Source organism: Dama dama, chromosome 18, assembly GCF_033118175.1.
Source record: "Dama dama isolate Ldn47 chromosome 18, ASM3311817v1, whole genome shotgun sequence".
In the NCBI taxonomy this organism is placed as follows: Eukaryota; Metazoa; Chordata; class Mammalia; order Artiodactyla; family Cervidae; genus Dama; species Dama dama.
Genome location: NC_083698.1, coordinates 58,713,145 through 58,731,595, shown reverse-complemented (window position 1 = coordinate 58,731,595; position 18,451 = coordinate 58,713,145).

Genomic DNA, 18,451 nt, shown 5'->3' with positions numbered 1-18,451 from the left:
TGTTGGACACTCGCTAGGATCACCTGGGGTATATTAAACACTGTGATGTCTGGACCCCACCTCAGAGATGATACTTTAACAGGTCTACAATGCCCAGGGATTGACATTTTAAAAATCCTTCTAGAGAACGTTGATGTGCACCATCTAATCAGTGTTCTCCAATGAGTTTGGAGCTAGCAAGGTGAGAAGCCAGTACTCTAGTAATGAACGTTCTCCTTACTCCTCCTTGGGAGCATTAGAGCACAGAGGGAGCTTGAGTTATCTTATTTCCCAGCAGGGAGGCTGGGCTGGGCTGAGCCAATCCCAGACCCCTCATGCAGTGTGGGGCAGTTATTCCTTCCACCATTAGACTTTTAGGGCTGACAAAGAACTTGGGGATCATGAAGCCTGCTCAAGGTCACAGTCACAGAGTAAAGGGCGCTAGGTCTTGGTGGCTCAGATGGTAAGGAATCTTCCTGCATGCAGGAGTCTTGGGTTTGATCCCTGGGTTGGGAAGATCCTACGGCTTAGGGAATGGCAATCCGCTCCAGTATTCTTGCCTGGGAAATTCCATGGATAGGGGAGCCTGGCAGGCTGTAGTCCATGGGGTCACAAAGAGTCAGACACGACTGAATGACTAACACGTTCAGATGCCCTTGGGCCTCCCACTTTCTGGGGAGCTGAGCCACCTGGGAAAACAGGAGAAATCCACAGCCACAATTTAAAAACCTGAAAAATCAAGAGGTCTGGGTTTAGAGGGCCTGTTTTCAGGATTGCCCAGGCTGACACTGCAGTGACAGGGCAGCAGAACATGAGCGCCACTTCTCAAGAAGGGCTTGGGAGGAGTGGGGTGAGAATGTTGTCAGAAGTGTGCCAAGGGCATAAAGGGGCATGTGGGGCCATGAGAGGGAGGAGAGTTTGGGGAGAGGGAGTCATATAAAAGACTTTGAGGTGTGCAGGCATGGGGCTATAGGGTGTCTGGGGGCACATGAAGAGTGTGAGAAATAGGGATTGAAGGGGTATGGGCTAGGGGAGTGTGCAAGCGATGTGTGCAGGCATGTCAAAGCAGACAGCAGGCTAAGACCACTGCTGCTCTCTTCCTCGGTGTTTTCCCAGTAACAGCTGCACCTTTGCAGTACAGATTCAGCCCCTGGCACTTGTGTGATGCTTGAGTCCAAGCACAGATCCGCTAGGCACTGGCCCCACCTAGTGTTGGCAGTATTTTATTGGCCATTTTACCAGAGTTTGTAGTCACCTGTTTTCACTGAGTTCAACCAACAAACGGACTGTATTCCCAAAGAGGGTTTATGAATTAATTGTCTGGTGCTCAGGATGTAGTTTTTGCAGCAAATCTCAGGCTGATAAGAATAATAATAATAAAATACAGTAGTAACAATAGATAATAGAAGTGGTAATGGAGTGTTCACTATGTGCATGGCCTTTTATAAAATAGTGCTTGTTTTCTCTTTCAGTTGCGGCAGTACTGCTGTGAGTTGGCTGTGATGATCAACCTCCACTTTCCAGAGGAAGAAACGAGTAATGGAGAGAGCTGGTAATTTATTTCAGGTCCCACAGCTGGGAAGCGGCTCCGACCACTGGAATGTGGACTCCAACCCAGACCTGTCTGTCCCGAGTCACACCAGCTGAAGTCTATGTGACTCCAAAGCTGTGTTGACATATGGCAGAAAATTACAGCTGTAATTACAGTGTCTATTACAAGGAAGTAATAACATTTAATAAATTAGCCTACTTTTTAAAATCTTGAACATTAAGGTTTTGGTGAAAGGAGTTTTCTATTGAGAAACTGGTTTTCTATCAAAAATTTCTTAACATTTTACATTTCCCAATTCCTGACTCCTACCACCCCTATGCAGCTTTCCTTATGGTATATCATGATTTATCTCAGGAACCTTGAGAACAAGTCAGATACAACCAGCCTGGCCAAGGAAGCACAGGTCGGCTCTGTTCTCCACCCTCTTGGACCGGTGCAAGCAATCAAAATGAGAGGAAAGGACATAATCTGTGCCACACAGCCTAAGTTAACTAGGGAACAAAAATAACTGATTAACTCAAATTAATTGATAATCAAATTGATCTCTTCAAATTAATCAAAGAAAGAAGAACATTCCAATGGAAAAATAAGCAAATAACGTGAAAAGGCAATCCACAAAAGGATAAGCATGAAATGGCCATAAACCCATGAAAAGATTGCTGAAGTTCTATAGAACTTCAATTAAATGAAATACGCTGGACCATTATATTTACAGTGTTTGGATCTGTTTTGAGGTTTTTTTAAGGTAGCAGTATTAGTGAGGATTCACAAGGAAAGGCCCTCCCATTTTTTGCTGGTGTATAGTGGTACAGCTTCTCTGTAGAGCAACTGGAAATATGCACCACACACCTTCACAAAGTGCCTGCCCTTTGCTTAGCAATTTCACTTGAAAGGGTTCATCCTGAGGAAACAGAGAGGGGTGTACCGTAAGATTAGGAGCAAGCAGTACATTCTGTATGACCCCATTTTTATAAGAAAAAAACCATACACACATCTTTAAGATAAAGTCTAGGAAAATATAAACCAAAAAAATAAAGTGTGGTTATCACTAGATTATGGGTTCAGGACTGATTTTATATTTTCTGCTTTTTTCTTTAATGAATATGTATCAATACTGTAATTTTTAGGTTGTAAGTATGTATGTACATGCACGTGTGCATGCGCGCGCACACACACACACACACACACACACACACACATGATGATAGCCAAAGAAATCAGACATTTTTGTCTCAAGCAGTGGTCTCCAAAGTAGAGGAAGAGGCATGCCAGGGTGTGCTAAAGATGATCTGTGAGGATGATGTCAGGAGAAAACATTAAAGATTTTATTTATGTTTATTTTTCCTCAAAAAATTGGGAAGACGTTGTGTTAGTAACATTTAACAAGCAAGCTAACGCTGACTTCTCAGGGGTCCAGAGGTCAACCAGGCACAGTCATGTAGCCTGAGCGTTCCTGATGACAGATGAGCTCCCAGGACAGACAGCTTTACTCTCTCCTTCACTTGCTTCCCATGTCGCATGACAGACAGTTTTACTCTCTCCTTCACTTGCTTCCCATGTCGCATGCCCGCCCACTTACATCAGTGTATGACTCTGGGATTCAGATTTAACTAAGCTAGCCCTCAGGATATAGATAAGTAGCTCGAAAAGATTCCTGCCAATAGGTGGCAGATTGCAGAAAATAATAATAACAATGATGCAAGCACAGCAAACAGTTGTGTTGTTAGATAAAAGTTGCAGCAATCTCATCAGATCTGACAAGAAGTCAGCTGGAAAGGGCAAAAAAGTGTCCGGGTAGAGGTGATATTTTAACAACAACAAGGATAAGTAAGACAGAAACTGCATCTAAACTCTAAAGAGATTATATTGTTTAGTTAAAAAGCAAAGTGCACAGGAAGGAGCTTACGGCTGCCGTGGGGGAAGGATAGGTGAAAGCGGTGGTTAGGGAGTTTGGGATGGACATGTACACACTGCTGTATTTAGAATGGATAACCAACAAGGACCTACTGTATAGCACATGTAGAACTCAATGTTGGGTAGCAGTCTGGATGGGAAGGGAGTTTGGGAGAAAATGATACATATATATGTGTGGCTAAGTCTCTTCACTATTCATTTGAAACTATCACAACACTGTCACTCAGCTATACCCCAGTACAAGATAAAAAGCTTTTTTAAAAAAAAAAAAGAGCAAAGTGCAGAACATGGGGTAATAATCAACCACTTGTGAAATAGAAAGGAGGTAACAGGCTTGTATGTGCATTTAACAGTATTGGAAAGCTATACCAGACATGAACAATAGTAGTAACTGGTTAAGAGCAGGAACTGAGGAGACGGACAGGGAGGGAAGATTTCAGTGTTTTTATTGTTGAAGTTTGAACCACATGAATGTATTACTCCTCAAAAAAGTAAAAATGATATTTTAATAACCTTTTTCTTAGGATCTTTTCCAAATGTTTCTGAACTATGTTCTACCGAAAAAACCTCTACTCTTGGAGTCTGCCCTACTGCTTTACAAGATCCAATTTAAAAGCTATAAACGGTTAGATTTGCCTCATTTTTAACACTTATTTGCCACCAAAAATCTATTCTTCAGAACATTTCTGAAAGTGACAATGGAAAGAAACAGGAGAGGGAAAGGGAGGAAGAGAGGATAGAAAGTTGCAGTGGATGCCTCTTGCCTCTAATCAGAGGGACTCCAATGTTCTCCCCTTTCAACTTGTCCCACCGCCCTGCCTTATCTGTGACGAACTTTTGCCTCTGAGCATTTAGCAAAGGTTTTACCACCTCCTTCTAGACAGCACACAGGTCACGGGATTTGAAATACTACCTTGAACAACATAGATCCCACCCTCCTAGGAATGTCTGCTTGACTTGATAGATAAGCGTTACACATCCGCTTTAACAGCATTTTTAATACTGTCCTGGGAAGTGACTTGAAAATACAGCAAGATTAAGTCTTATGAAATCCCCAGGCAACTTCTTGTATTTGGTTCAACATTAGTAACTTGAAAGCCTTGCCTCACCTGCCAAAGCAGTGTCTGATTTTGAGCCTGTAAAGTGGCTCCTCACTTCTAAAGGATTCCTAGAGGGTCTCCAGGAGATTCTGCAGGGGGTCAACAAGTCCTGGGCCAATGGAATTTGTGTTGGACATTTTAAACGTCACCAGTCTCAACTCAAAGAAGATCCTCAATTTCATCTTTCTTATAAACCTTCTAAATCAATACTGTGAGTCGTTTTCTTTTTGAACATGTATCTCTTTTCAGATATCTACTTTGCCATCTTTATTGTGGCTTACGGTGTTGTTTTTAAAATGTATTTAAATTCCGTTTCAAACAGAATGTATAATATCTGTTTCCCTTCCTTCCCTGTGGGTCCCAAACCGGTTCCTGGAAGGAGGAAAACCCACGAGGTTGACTGTTAGGAACTGAGAGATGTGCTCAGTGCCATTAGTCTTAGGGAAATGCAAACAAAAACCACAGTTAGATCCCACTTCACATCTGCTACAGCGGCCATAATCAAATATACCAGACAATAAAAAGGGTTGGGACGAATGTGGAGAAATTGAAAACGTTATACTCTGCCAGTAGGAATGAAAAAAGGTGCAGCTACTATGAAAAACAGTTTGGCAGTTTCTCAAACAGTTTAACATAAAGTTACTCTGCAATTTCACTCCTAGGTATACATCCAAAAAAATTGAAAACAGATGTTCACACAAAAACTTGCACCGAAAACTTCATAGCAGTGCTACTCAAAATGATCAAAAGGAAACAATCCAGATGCACAACTGATGAATGGATGAACAAAATGGGATATGGCCATACAATGGAATACCATTCAGCCACAAAAAGGAGCAAGGTCCAGATACAGACTACAACATGGATAAACCTGTAAAATATTATGGTAAGTGAAAGATACAAGACACAAAAAGTCACATATTTATGATTCCATTTATATGAAATAGAACAGAAGAGGTAGATCCAGGGACAGAAAGATTGCTGACTGCCAGGGACTGGGTGGATGGTTAAGTAGAGAGTGACTGTTTAATGGCTATGGGGTTTCTCTTTGAGGTGATGGAAAAGTTTTGTAACTATCTATTGGTGACAGTCTTGCAACATTGTGAATATGCTACAAGCCACTGAATTGTATATTTTTAAATGGTTATTTTATATTACATGAATTTTACCGTGATTTTAAAAAACTAGGGATGGTGGTCCCCATCCTATGGCTTGTGGTCTCCCTATTTCTTCTCCATGCAAATCTTGGGTAAATGACAAATCAAACTGCAAAAATTTGATACTTCCTGGTGGTCCAGTGGTTAAGACTTGTCATTTCCACTTCAGGGGACATGGATTGGATCCCTAGTCTGAGATCTCACATGCATGCTATACAACGAGGTCAAAAAAGAAAAAGAGAGACACGGCCTCCCTCAGAGGAGGCTCTGAGAAGAGAGAGAACTCAGGCGGTCTCCCCAGGTGACTCTAGTATGTGGCCCAGGTGATATCACATGTGTGGGCTAATCCCATCACACTAGGTATTCCTCACACACGGCAACCAATTAAGGTCAGAGAAGACACACGTCCTATGGGCTTTCAAGTTTCTTGAAGAAAAGCTACCTTTGGGATCTCTGACCTCAAGAAGCTGTGATTCTGATGAGGCCAGGATGAGGGATGGAGGGAGGAAGCCACATCTATTTCATCTTCACTGCAGCCAGGGTCATTAAGCAGAAATGGTTTCCTCTGCCGTGGAATCCCCATGCTCACTGTCAAATGCTAGAAATAGAATGAATAATTAGAATATCATACTGTCAATCCATTTCATAGGATGGCCCTCATTTACTTCCTAAATAAGTGGATTTCTTTGAAGATGAATTTATTTCCAATCAATTCTGTCAGCTCTCCATATCATAAACCTGTGTTTTCTTTTACAAAGCATTTACTGAATTCTGTTCTCTTGGATGTGGGTTTAGAAGCTTGCATCCTGAAGATTTAAGATACCCTATTTTTACTTTGCTTTTCTCCTTTTGACTTTCTGGGTGCACATGTCCCTGGCATTTCAGCCCTTATACTAATGATTTTCAGAGTGTGGTTCAATTCCCGGGTCGGAAAGATCCCCTGGAGAAGGGATAGGCTACCCACTCCAGTAGTCTTGGGCCTCCCTGTGGCTCAGCTGGTAAAGAATCCGCCTGCAATTTGGAAGACCTGGGCTTGATCCCTAGGTTAGGAAGATCCCCTGGAGAAGGGAAAGGCTACCTACTCTAGCATTCTGGCCTGGAGAATTCCATGGACTGTATAGTCTATGGGGTCGCAAAGAGTTCATAGACTGAGCGACTTTCACTTTAGTATTCTAGGCTTTGATTTAACCATCTGTGCAGGGAAGGCAATGACATCTATTGAATACCCACACAGACTGGATTTTGAAGGTTTTAAGACCGAGATAAAGTTTGACTTCATTTTAAGATGGAAAATCAAAGCACTTCCCTAATGGCTCAGTGGTAAAGAATCCACCTGTTAATGCAGAAGACACAGGTTTCATTCCTGATCCAGGAGGATCCCACATGCCACAGAGGAGCTAAGCCCCTGCACCACAACTGTTAAGCCTATGCTCTAGAGGCCAGGAGCCACAACTACTGAGCACATGTGCTGCAACTACTGAAGCCCAAGCACCTAGAACCCGTGCTCCACTGCAAGAGAAGCCCACGCATCACAACTAGAGAGTAGCCCCCACTCTCCATAACTGGGAAAAAAGTCCATGCAACTGGAGAGAAGTCTATGCAACAATGAAGACCCAGCACAGCCAAAAATAAATAAAATTATTATTTTTTTAAAAAAGATGTAAAATCGAGGCTCTGGTTGTCAAGTCACATTGCTATGGTCTCAGCTAGTAAGGAGCAGAGCTGGGTCTCAAACTGCATTCACCTGTCATCAAAGTTGCAGTTCCCTCTGCACCCCTCCCATCCTCCAATTTCAGAACATCATAGTTCCTAGGGTAGGTCTGAGAACAGGAAGATACAGAAGAACATGGCAGATCCCTGGATTCTTAAAACAATTATCGTGGCTGAATAAGAATGGGTAGGGTAGTCAGTGGCAGTTCAATCTGTTCAGAGAAAAGATATTACAATAAACCTCCTCATTCTCTCCCAAAGAGCAAACATATCCCCACCCCCCAAAAAGAAACCTTTCACTCATTCAATATATTTTTCCTGAGCACTGAGGCTCTGCAAAGTCTAAGAGTAACAGCAGAGAACAAGAGTAAGATCCCTGCTTCTGGTCAATGATCAAACTAAGTAAGATGCTGATTCAGTTCAGTCACTCAGCTGTGTCCGACTGTTTGTGAGCCCATGGACTGCAGCACACCAGGCTTCCCTGCCCGTCACCAACTCCCAGAGCTTGCTCAAACTCACATCCATCGAGTCAGTGATGCCAACCAACCATCTCATCCTCTGTCATCCCCTTCTCCTCCTGCCTTCAGTCTTCCCCAGCATCAGGGTCTTTTCTAATGAGTCAGTTCTTCACATCAGGTGGCCAAAGTATTGGAGCTTCAGCTTCAGCATCAGTCCTTCGAATGAATATTCAGGACTGATGGCCTTTAGGATTGACTGGTTTGATCTTCTTGCACTCCAAGGGACTCTCAAGAGTCTTCTCCAACACCCCAGTTCAAAAACATCAATTCTTTGGCACTCAGCTTTCTTTATAGTCCAACTCTCACATCCATTCATGACTACTGGAAAAACCACAGCCTTGAGTAGATGGACCTTTGTTGGCAAAGTAATGTTTCTGCTTTTTAATATGCTGTCTATGTTGGTTACAGCTTTTCTTCCAAGAAGTAAGTGTCTTTTAATGTCATGGCTGCAGTCACCATCTGCAGTGATTTTGGAGCCCTAGAAAACAAAGTCTGTCACTGTTTCCATTATTTCCCCATCTATTTGCCATGAAGTTATGGGACCGGATGCCATGATCTTAGTTTTTTGAATGTTGAGTTTTAACCCAACTTTTCACTCTCCTCTTTCACTTTCATTAAGAGGCTCTTTAGTTCCTCTTCACTTTCTGCCATAAGGGTGGTGTCGTGGGCACATCTGAGGTGATTGATATTTCTCCTGGCAATCTTGATTCCGACTTGTGCTTCATCCAGCCCAGCATTTTGCACAATGTGCTCTGCATATAAGTTAAATAAGCAAGATGAGAATATACAGCCTTGATGTACTCCTTTCCTGATTTGGAACCAGTCTATTGTTCCATGTCCAGTTCTAACTGTTGCTTCTTGACCTGCATACAGATTGCTCAGAAGGCAGGTAAGGTGGTCTGGTATTCTCATATCTTTAAGAATTTTCCAGTTTGTTTTGATCCACACAGTCAAGATGCTGATTAAGAGCCTGCATTTATTAAGCATTTTTTAGCCCAGATATTTCTCCACCAAAGACGGGTTTATTCAAAATCAGCAGAGAACTGCAATTTGGGGTTTACAACCATCCAAATTCCTATGCAGCAAGGAAAGAAGAACTCTTTAATAGATGGAGAAATAAAGTTTGGGAGGGCTACATTAAGCAGAGAGTCCATGGCTTTTCATTGAGTCCTTGCCTGGAAAGAGGAATGTTTCTTCTTTCTGTTGGATTCAGCTATGAGGCAGGGTGTCAGAGCTCCCCTATTAGTCTCCCAACTCTATTTAATTGAGATTTCTGTCTGTTTTTCTTTTTACAAAAGCAAGAAGGGGGTTCAAAGCAACAGGTATAAAAGCCTTTGCCTCACCCCAGCCAGATGCCTCCCTCAGTGATAGAACTGTGAACACAGGAAATCTCAGTGCTTCAGGGAAAAGAATCATTGCTCAGGTAATTCCTACTTGCAGGAGAGAACAAATTTTCCTATCCAACTCTCCTCTTGGCGCCAGAGACTTCAAAAACAAACACTGCTAACAGAGGTCACTAGTGTCAGTTCACATGCCTGTGATATTAGCCACCAGGCAGTCCCTCTGAGGAGAATGACCTTTCCCTCAGGTGGGAATTGGGGCTTGGCAGGGCAATTGGGACACCTCTCCAGGTGAGGTGGGAGACCCAGCGTCCCTTTCCATGTGCCATAGGGATCCTGGGACTCCTATCAATTTTCAAGAGGAGTCAGGCATCGTCTCCTTTGGAAGCATTGATCTCCGCGTACAGCTGAGCCCTGCTTGCCCCATCCTGCCCCATAGCCTTCAGGGCTTACAGCTCAGGCCTCGTCAGACCTCCATAGCGAGAGAAGCTTGAAAAGATCATGGAGCAGTCCCCAAAGAGGCAGTAAAAGCTGAGGGACACATGCTTTTTTAAGACAAGCACATGACCATCTTTGATAGGTATTTTTTTTCCATTTTTGGGGTGGCAATAATGGCATACTCATTGAGTATGTAATTTTTAACTGGTGCAGATCCACCCCTTCCTGCTTTGTTTCATGAGACAGAAGATGCAATTTTAGGGGTGTGAAAATGTTTGCATTCTGATCAGAATCACAAGCCAACCCAGTGCTTGAATGTATGCCAAGACCAGCCCCCCAGCAGAGCAGGACAACCAAGGGAAAACTTTTCCATTTCAGTCTCTGGCTTTTCTTACTGGATGGATTTTCTCTGCCCCCACAGTGCAATTTGCATTTTCTGTCCTCCCCCCCTCCCCCCCGCCACCCCTGAGACATTCTAGTCAGGACTGGAAAGCAAAGGCCAGGAGCCTGTTCACAGATGTCTTTGAAAGGGAAAGTTGGATGGATCTGGCGGCCGGTCCTGGGTGGTCTACAGACTTGAATATCATGGTGGATTCATGAGTTGGGAGATGAAGCTGCAAGGTGGCTGCTGCAGCAGTAGAGGAAATCTGGGTGGAATACTGGGGGAGGACTCCTGGGTGCTGGCAGAGTTTTAGATCTTGACCTGGATGGGGTTACAGAGGTGTCCTTTTACTTCACAAAAAGTCATTGTCCTGAACAGAAAGGTCATAAGTGTATTTCTTTTTCATGCAGTGGGAATGCTTGGTGCATTTTATAATTTTTTTTTGAAACATGCCTTTTAAAAAGGCATCCTGAAGCATTTCCAGTTTAATCACAATATTGCTGCCAAGTCCTCCTGATGGTGGGTGTAAGTCAGGAAACGTCTGTGAAAGGGAAATGTCACTCTCTGGATACCCAAAAAGAGAGGAATTTGTTTTTTTTCTGTGGGAGACAGCAGACAGGGGATATATGGCCTTCCTGGGTGCATGGGTCCTCCGTGCCCAGAGGGCTGCAGGGCTGCAGAGTCGGAGCTGGTGGGTGTCGGCACCAGGTGAGAAGACCAGAGAGGTAGGGTGGCCATCTGGCAGCTGCTGAAAGACGGAGCCGCCAGGGGCCCCCGCAGAAGCTGGCATCCCGATCTCTGCTACTGTCACGGCAGATTATGTGAGGTAAAACGTGTTCTTTATAAAGCCACTCCCAACTTTTCATTAGCTTGCTTTTCTCTTAACAAGAAAACTAATCAGGAGAAACAGCAAGAGATCCCCAAGCTGGACCTGAGTTCTCTCTCCAGTGTGGCCAAATGTGGCTGAACCCAGACCAAATAGAGATGTTTACTGACAGCCTAATAAACAAATGGGCCCCTTTGGATGTAACCTTGATGAATGGAGCATCCAGGTGTTTTCAATAATGGCAATAAGCACTGCAACTCAAAGTATTTCTGATTCAAGTATAATGCATTATTAGGCCATTAGAGGCTGAGCACAGAGGACCATTTGGACACGGCCCTATCAATAATGCTGCTTCCCAGCCTGCATTTAGGCCTGGGGAATTAGTCATCCTGATATTCTATTTAATAAAAACCTCAAGAAGAAGCACCAAAAATCACATTACATTTTAACAGGGTTACAGCAGCCCGGGAGAACCACAAGTTTAATTTTCATAAGAGCATTCATTCCTCAATTATGTCAGACATGAAAATGTAAATGGCAAATTTAATGCTAACAATATCCCTCAAAGCACATTGGCAGGTAAAGGCGCATTACATCGAGTGGATGCTGGCTGCATATTAAACAGCACCCAAAGTGAGACATCGCAGGGGTGGCAGGGGGAGGGCTGGGGGTGAAGAGAGGAGGAGGGATTCAGGCTACTTAGCTAGGCTGCCCCTGGAAGAGCTATCGTCTTAAAGCAGCAGGGCAGGGAGGAAGGATGACAGAACTGCCAAGGAAGATGAAACTTGCAAGTCTTAGCAATGTGGGCTTCCTGGCACCCCCTCATGGCATTTCCCATAGGTGCCAAAAGCCCAGTTTTTCTGTTAAATGACAGCAGTCAAAAGGTGCTAAAGAAGGCATTCAAGGGCTAAAAGTGAGCACAACTTCCAAGGGATTTCCAGGAATTGTATGACATGTGAAATGGAATTTGTATTTTAAATAGGTTAGTGACTCCCTCTCCCTCAGTTTTCTGGTCAAGAATATGGTAGAAAGAGAGAGAATTGTTTATGTTTTTAACAGAAGCCACTGACATCAATCACCAAACAATTTAACTTCCTTTTTCCATAAAGAAAATTGTCTCTGAAAGATGTTCATGATGTTTTGATTAGTTTTTTTTTAAAAAGTGATCAATGACCCCCAAAAAAGTCTGATATTACTTATGTACAGGCATACCTCAGAGATATTGCAAATTCAGTTACAGACCACCACAATAAAGTGAATATTGCAATAAAGCAAGTCACACAAATTTTTGTGTCAGTATATAAAACTTGAGAAAACAATATATATTAATTTTAATTAATTTTAAAAATATTTAATTTTATTTTAAAATTAAGTCCCTCTTAATTTTTAAAAATATTTCATTGTTAAAAAACACTATCATCTGACAACATGAGGTTGCCAGAAGTCTTCCATTGTAAAATACACAGTATGTTTGAAGCACAGTAAAGCAAACCACAATAAAATGAGATATGCCTGTACGTGCATAAGAAGTCATCTGAAATATTATGCACCAAGCTACTAAGGGTATCTAATGAGCATGCATTTACCTTTATAAGCAAAAATATTAATGACAAAGATTTTTTAAAGATAGAAGCCCCATTAGAGAATGTCCATTCATGGATAGAGCCATCTCTCTGATGACAGGCAGTTGTATCATTCCTTCTGAGTTACTCTTTGTTTGTAATTAAATCAGAATCATAAAACATGAGAGCAGAAAGAAGGCTCAGATGCAGTCTAGTCTCATCCTTCCCTTCACTGTGGAGGAAGCAAAGGGCCAGAGAGGTTCATTCATTTCAGAAAGATTTGCCAAGAATCTGAGGTGTGCCAGGCAGGACTCGAGGCTCTGGGCTTCCCTCCAGGGCATCATTGAAGCCACAGACTTAAAACTCTAGGGAAATACATCACTGATAACTGGATTCCATAACCTGACATGTGACAGCAAATTTTACCATGCTTTCATTTTGTTGGAAATTCACCTTTCTAAAGATCTACTCAGATATTTGTTATTTCAAATAATGTAATGAGTCATTGGTATAAATATTCTTTTCTCTTTTCGTATGAGAAAGCCTTCATAAAGGTTAAAAAAGGAAAATTTTCAAACTACGTTATTTTATGTGTGAAAGATCCAATAGGGAAAACATAAGGAAGTATGCACATTAAGTTGATGAAAACAAGCTTTTATTAAGTGTATACCTCTTATAAGACCCTGTGATGATTGCTGAGGATACAGCATCTCACAGTCTGGGGAAGGAGCTAAGCACATAAACAAATAAGACAGTACGGTGCCATGTGCTGCTGTTACTAAGTCGCTTCAGTCGTGTCCGACTCTGTGCAACCCCATAGACGGCAGCCCACCAGGCTCCCCCATCCCTGGGATTCTCCAGGCAAGAACACTGGAGTGGGTTGCCATTCCTTCTCCAATGCATGAAAGTGAAAAGTGAAAGTGAAGTCGCTCAGTCGTATTTGACTCTTCACGACCCCATGGACCGCAGCCTACCAGGCTTCTCCGTCCATGGGATTTTCCAGGCAAGAGTACTGGAGTGGGGTGCCATTGCCTTCTCCGCAGTGCCATGTAGGTCTGCGTAAAAGTGCATATCAGATGTGGCATGGTATTGAGGGGTCATTAGTGACTTTGGGGGAGGTTTTAGTGAAGGAGTCACTGGGGTAACATCCAAGTTGAGTTTTTAGTAATAAACAGGCATTTGCCCAATGTATATAAGAAGTAAAGGGCATTTCTGCAAAAGGAACAGCAGTTGCTAAGCTTGTTATGTATTAAATCACATGATGTATGAGATACGCTAGTGCATAGCGTGAAGGACCCCACGGGAGGGGAGGGCGAGGGGCAGGGAGGCAGGAGCCAGAGCGCAGTGGGTTCCTACACCATGAAAAGAAGTTAGATTTTATTCCAACAGCTGTGTGAAAAGAAGTTTCCTGGCCAGCTCTTCATTTTATAGAGAGTATTTTGATAGCTAAGGACTGGGACTAGAAGGCATCAGATGGAGGTGAGGAGACTAGAAAACCATTGAAAATAATAGTCCAGGTCAAAAAAATGAGGCTAGGGCTAAAACTGAAAGGCAAGGTGGGAAGGGACACATGAAAGAGACACATAGGAGGTAAAACCTTTAGGACATATTGGATGCGGGATGAGAAAGAGCGAGAATCAATGATGAACTTGGGGTTAGGGGGTTTGACTTTGGAATCTCCGGGAGGGATGATGTCTCCTAGTAAATAGAAAAATCAAGAGAGGAGTTTGGTGGGCTAGAGTAGGGATCTAATTTAGCTTTAGACAGGTTGAGTTTGAGGAGGCTTTGGGACATTCAAGGAAAATTTTTGATGGACATCAGCTATGGCACTCCAGAAAAAGTTCTACCTGGAGACACAGACTTGTAAGCTTCATCACATGATAGTGGTTTAAACTCTGAGAGTGAATTAGCTTTTTGGTCTAGGGAGAAAATGAATGAAAAGAAAAAGGTATAGCTACTAAGGAACAAAAATGTTAAGATCTAGATAGAAAAATAAAAATTAGGCTAAAACAATAAATATAATAAAATCTAAGATCTGGATAAAACAATAAAGACCAGAGGAGTAGTGAAATAGCCCGACAGTAACCAGATTACAGACTAACAGAGCAGTTTTGGGGGAAGAACTGAGTCATACTTCTTTAGCCAAGGGAAGGCTATCTCGAAACATGTGGCATGAATAATGGGAGAGACATCAAGTCTCACAGTGATAGGTGAGCTGCATGCATGGAAGCCTACACAGATGACTGGAAGCCATCTGTCAAAGATGGGGATGAGGTTAGCATTATTAAGCAGGCATGTCACTTTGGGGTCCCTCGAGGAACTTAAAATAAGACCAAGAGTTACAAAATCAGAGGAAGCACACCAAATCATAGGAAATATTATTGATGCCTTATTTCTGGCTAGAGTTCAGGGTAGCTGAGGCAAGGTATGTAAAGCCCAAGTTCCCAGACATTCTTAACAGGATTTTAAAATATTTTTAATTGGAGGAGTTCCCTGGTGGTCCAGTGGTCAGAACTGCAGTGCTGTGCTGTGCTTAGTCACTCAGTCGAGTCAGACTCTTTGCAACCCCATGGGCCTTAGTCCGCCAGGCTCCTCTGTCCATGGGGATTCTCCAGGCAAGAATACCGGAATGGGTTGTCATGCCCTCCTCCAGGGGATCATCCCTACCCAGGGATGGAACCCAGGTCTCCTGCTTTACAGGCAGATTCTTTACCAGCTGAGCCACCAGGGAAGCCCAAGAATACTGGAGTAGGGAGCCTGTCCCTCCTCCAGGGAATCCTGCTAACCCAGGAATTGAACCAGGGTCACCTGCATTGCAGGGGGATTCTTTACCAGCTGAGCTCCCAGTGAAAACCTTCACTGCAGTGACCTGGGTTCAATTCTTGGTCCAGGAACTGAGATCCTGCAAGCTGCATGGTGTGGCCAAGAAAATTAATTTAAATTAAAATGTTTTAAATTTTAATTAAAAAAAAGAGGAAACTCTTTTTTCCTTTTCATCACGTATCATCCCATATCATATATCATGATCCATTCCTATCTTCAGCTCCTTCCCTACACTTAACAATCCATATCCTATGACAGGAGAAGGGAAAGCATTATTAAGAGAAATGGGAGGCATTTGCCAGCCACAGTGATCTCCACCTTATCATGGCTGTGTCTATCTTCTCCCTGTCAGCAGTAAGCATCTGTCACATACTGACTATCTTAACTCTTGGGGTTCCTTTCCTAAGTCCAGAATCAAAAGAATAGAGGTTTGAAATCACATTCATTCTATAATGAATGGGGAGCTGGTAAAGATGGGGAGATGGTAAAATGTGAATATTCTAAGACAAAGAGTTACACTTTGTCTCCATGTAGTGAACCAGAAGACAAGATAACAAGGCAGGATGAGGCAAGGACCTTGTTTAAGCCAGTAGAACAATGGGGAGACATTCTAACTAGAGATCTGACTCTGCGTTCTTGTCACAGAGAGACTATCCACTCCAGTATTCTTGGGCTTCCCTGGTAGCTCAGACGGTAAAGAATTCTCCTGCATTGTGAGAAACCTGGGTTCAATCCCTGGGTTGGCAAGATCCCCTGGAGAAGGGAATGGGTACCTACTCCAGTATTCCCAGCCTGGAGAATTCCATGGACAGAGGAGCCTGGCAGGCTACAGTTCAGGAGGTCGGAAAGAGTTGGACACGACTGAGTGGCTTGCACTTTCACTTTCTGGTCACCTCAAGGTCTATAAGCATTTCTCCCTTTTGCCTGGAGCCATCATGTACCACTGCTGAAGAGCATTGTAAGACAAGAGGCAGGTTAAGAATGAGGAAATTGTGCATTATATAATAGCCAAGTGCATAGAAGGCAAACACCTGATATTGGGCTGAGAGAGTAGCCTCCTGCCCTCTGGCTTCAAGTTTCCATGTGAAGGACATGACTCTTGGCCTCTCCTTCACTCCCCAGCCTGAGAAGAGCAGTGAACTATTGGACTGTTTAATTTGGATTGAACACTTGTCTGCGATTGCATCTGTGCAGAGCTCTGTAGAAGTCACCAACAGCAGAAGGCACTGCTTCTCTTCTAGGTTTCCTGGAGAAACAGAGCGTTGGCTGACAATTTCTGTGAGGCACCTGGATGAGCTCCACTTTGCACAAAATAAATTTACAATGGTAGTCTTTATATGCACCAAGAATTGACTTCCATTGGCAAATATACTGTGTGCCCAGGATTTGATTTTGCCCAGAAAAGATTGACAATAACAAGCACACATTAACTGAATGGGATTTGGAATACTGAAGGAGCCAGGGGAGAAATATTCAGAAGGTATTCAAGCCTTTCTCTGTGCTGGGCCTTGAATCTTATGTACATTAAGACCATCTCATCTTCACAATAATTCCATTTGACAGTTAGGGAAATAGTGTCAGATTAGGCAACTTGCCATGATGGCACAGGTGAAAAGAGGCAGAACCTGCATTTGAATGCCTCAGGTCTGTCGAATTCCAAAGTTCAATTGCTCAACCAGTCAGCTGCACTGCCAAATGGTGAGTAATTTGTTTCCTGCATTTTCTATTTGCTTATAGTTCAGCCCTATGTCAGAGCAGAGAACCCATTGTCAAGGAATAGCAGAAATGTTTGAGTTTTTACTTAGGAGTTCAGAAAATTCATAGGATCTGGTAGGATACTTTTATCTATTGCTCTGTCTAAGGAAGATTTTCCTGAAATCAAAGCTGTTGCTGCTTAGGGAAGTGGCAAGGACATGGGCTTTGAGCAAGACAGTCCAGAGTTAGAATCCTAGCTCTGCCTCTTATTAACTGAGTGACACTAAGCAAGATTGCTTTACTTCAGAGTCTTAGTTTCCTCGTTTGGAAAATGGGGCTGATGATGCCATGCCGGGCTTAGTCACTTCAGTCATATCCAACTCCTTTGCCATCGCATAGACTGTAGCCCACCAGCCTCCTCTGCCTATGGGATTTTTCAGGCAAGAATACTGGGGTGAGTTGCCATGCCCTCTTCCAGAGGACCTTCCCAACCCAGGGATCAAACTCATGTCTCCTGCATTGCAGGCAGATTCTTTACCACTGAGCCATCAAGGAAGCCCATATAAAATACCTACATGGTGTGGTATATACCTACATGCTATAGTATGCTCACATGTTGTAATATACCACAGACTGTATACTATAGTCTGCCTTCATAATGTTGGTTCTCTTCCTTACTTCAAGTTGTGAAAATTATAGAAAGCGATCACAATGATATAGCTTGCATTCCAAAAACAGAAATTAAGAGTGTTGTTCAGTCACTAAGTCCTGTCCCACTCCTTGCAACCCCATGGACTGCAGCACACCAGGCTTCCCGGTCCTTCACTATCTGCCGAAGTTTGCTCAAACTCATGTTCATTGAATCGGTGATGCCATCCAACCATCTCATCCTCTATCGCCCCTTTCTCCTCCTGCCCTCAATCTTTCCCAGCATCAAGGTTTTTTTCCAATGAGTCGGTTTTTTGCATCAGGTAGCTAAAGTACTAGAGCTTCAGCTTCAGCTGAATAATTACTTCCAATAAAATATTCAGGTTGATTTCCTTTAGGATTGACTGATTTGATCTCCTTGCTGCCCAAGAGACTCTCAAGAGTCTTCTCTGGCACCACAATTCAAAAGTATCAATTCTTTGTTGCTCAAACTTTTTCATGGTCCAGCACTCACATCGGTACATGACTACTGGAAAAACCATAACTTTGACTTAAATAGATCTTTGTTGGCAAAGTGGTGTCTCTGCGTTTTAATATGCTGTCTAGGTTTGGCATAGCTTTCCTTCCAAGGAGCAAGAGTCTTCTAATTTCATGGCTACAGTCACCATTTGCAGTCATTTTTGGAGCCCAAGAGAATAAAATCTGTCACTGTTTCCACTTTTCCCTCTTCTATTTGACATGAAGTGATGGGACCAGTCATGTCCAACTCTTCGCAACCCCACAAACTATAGCCTGCCAGGCTCCTCT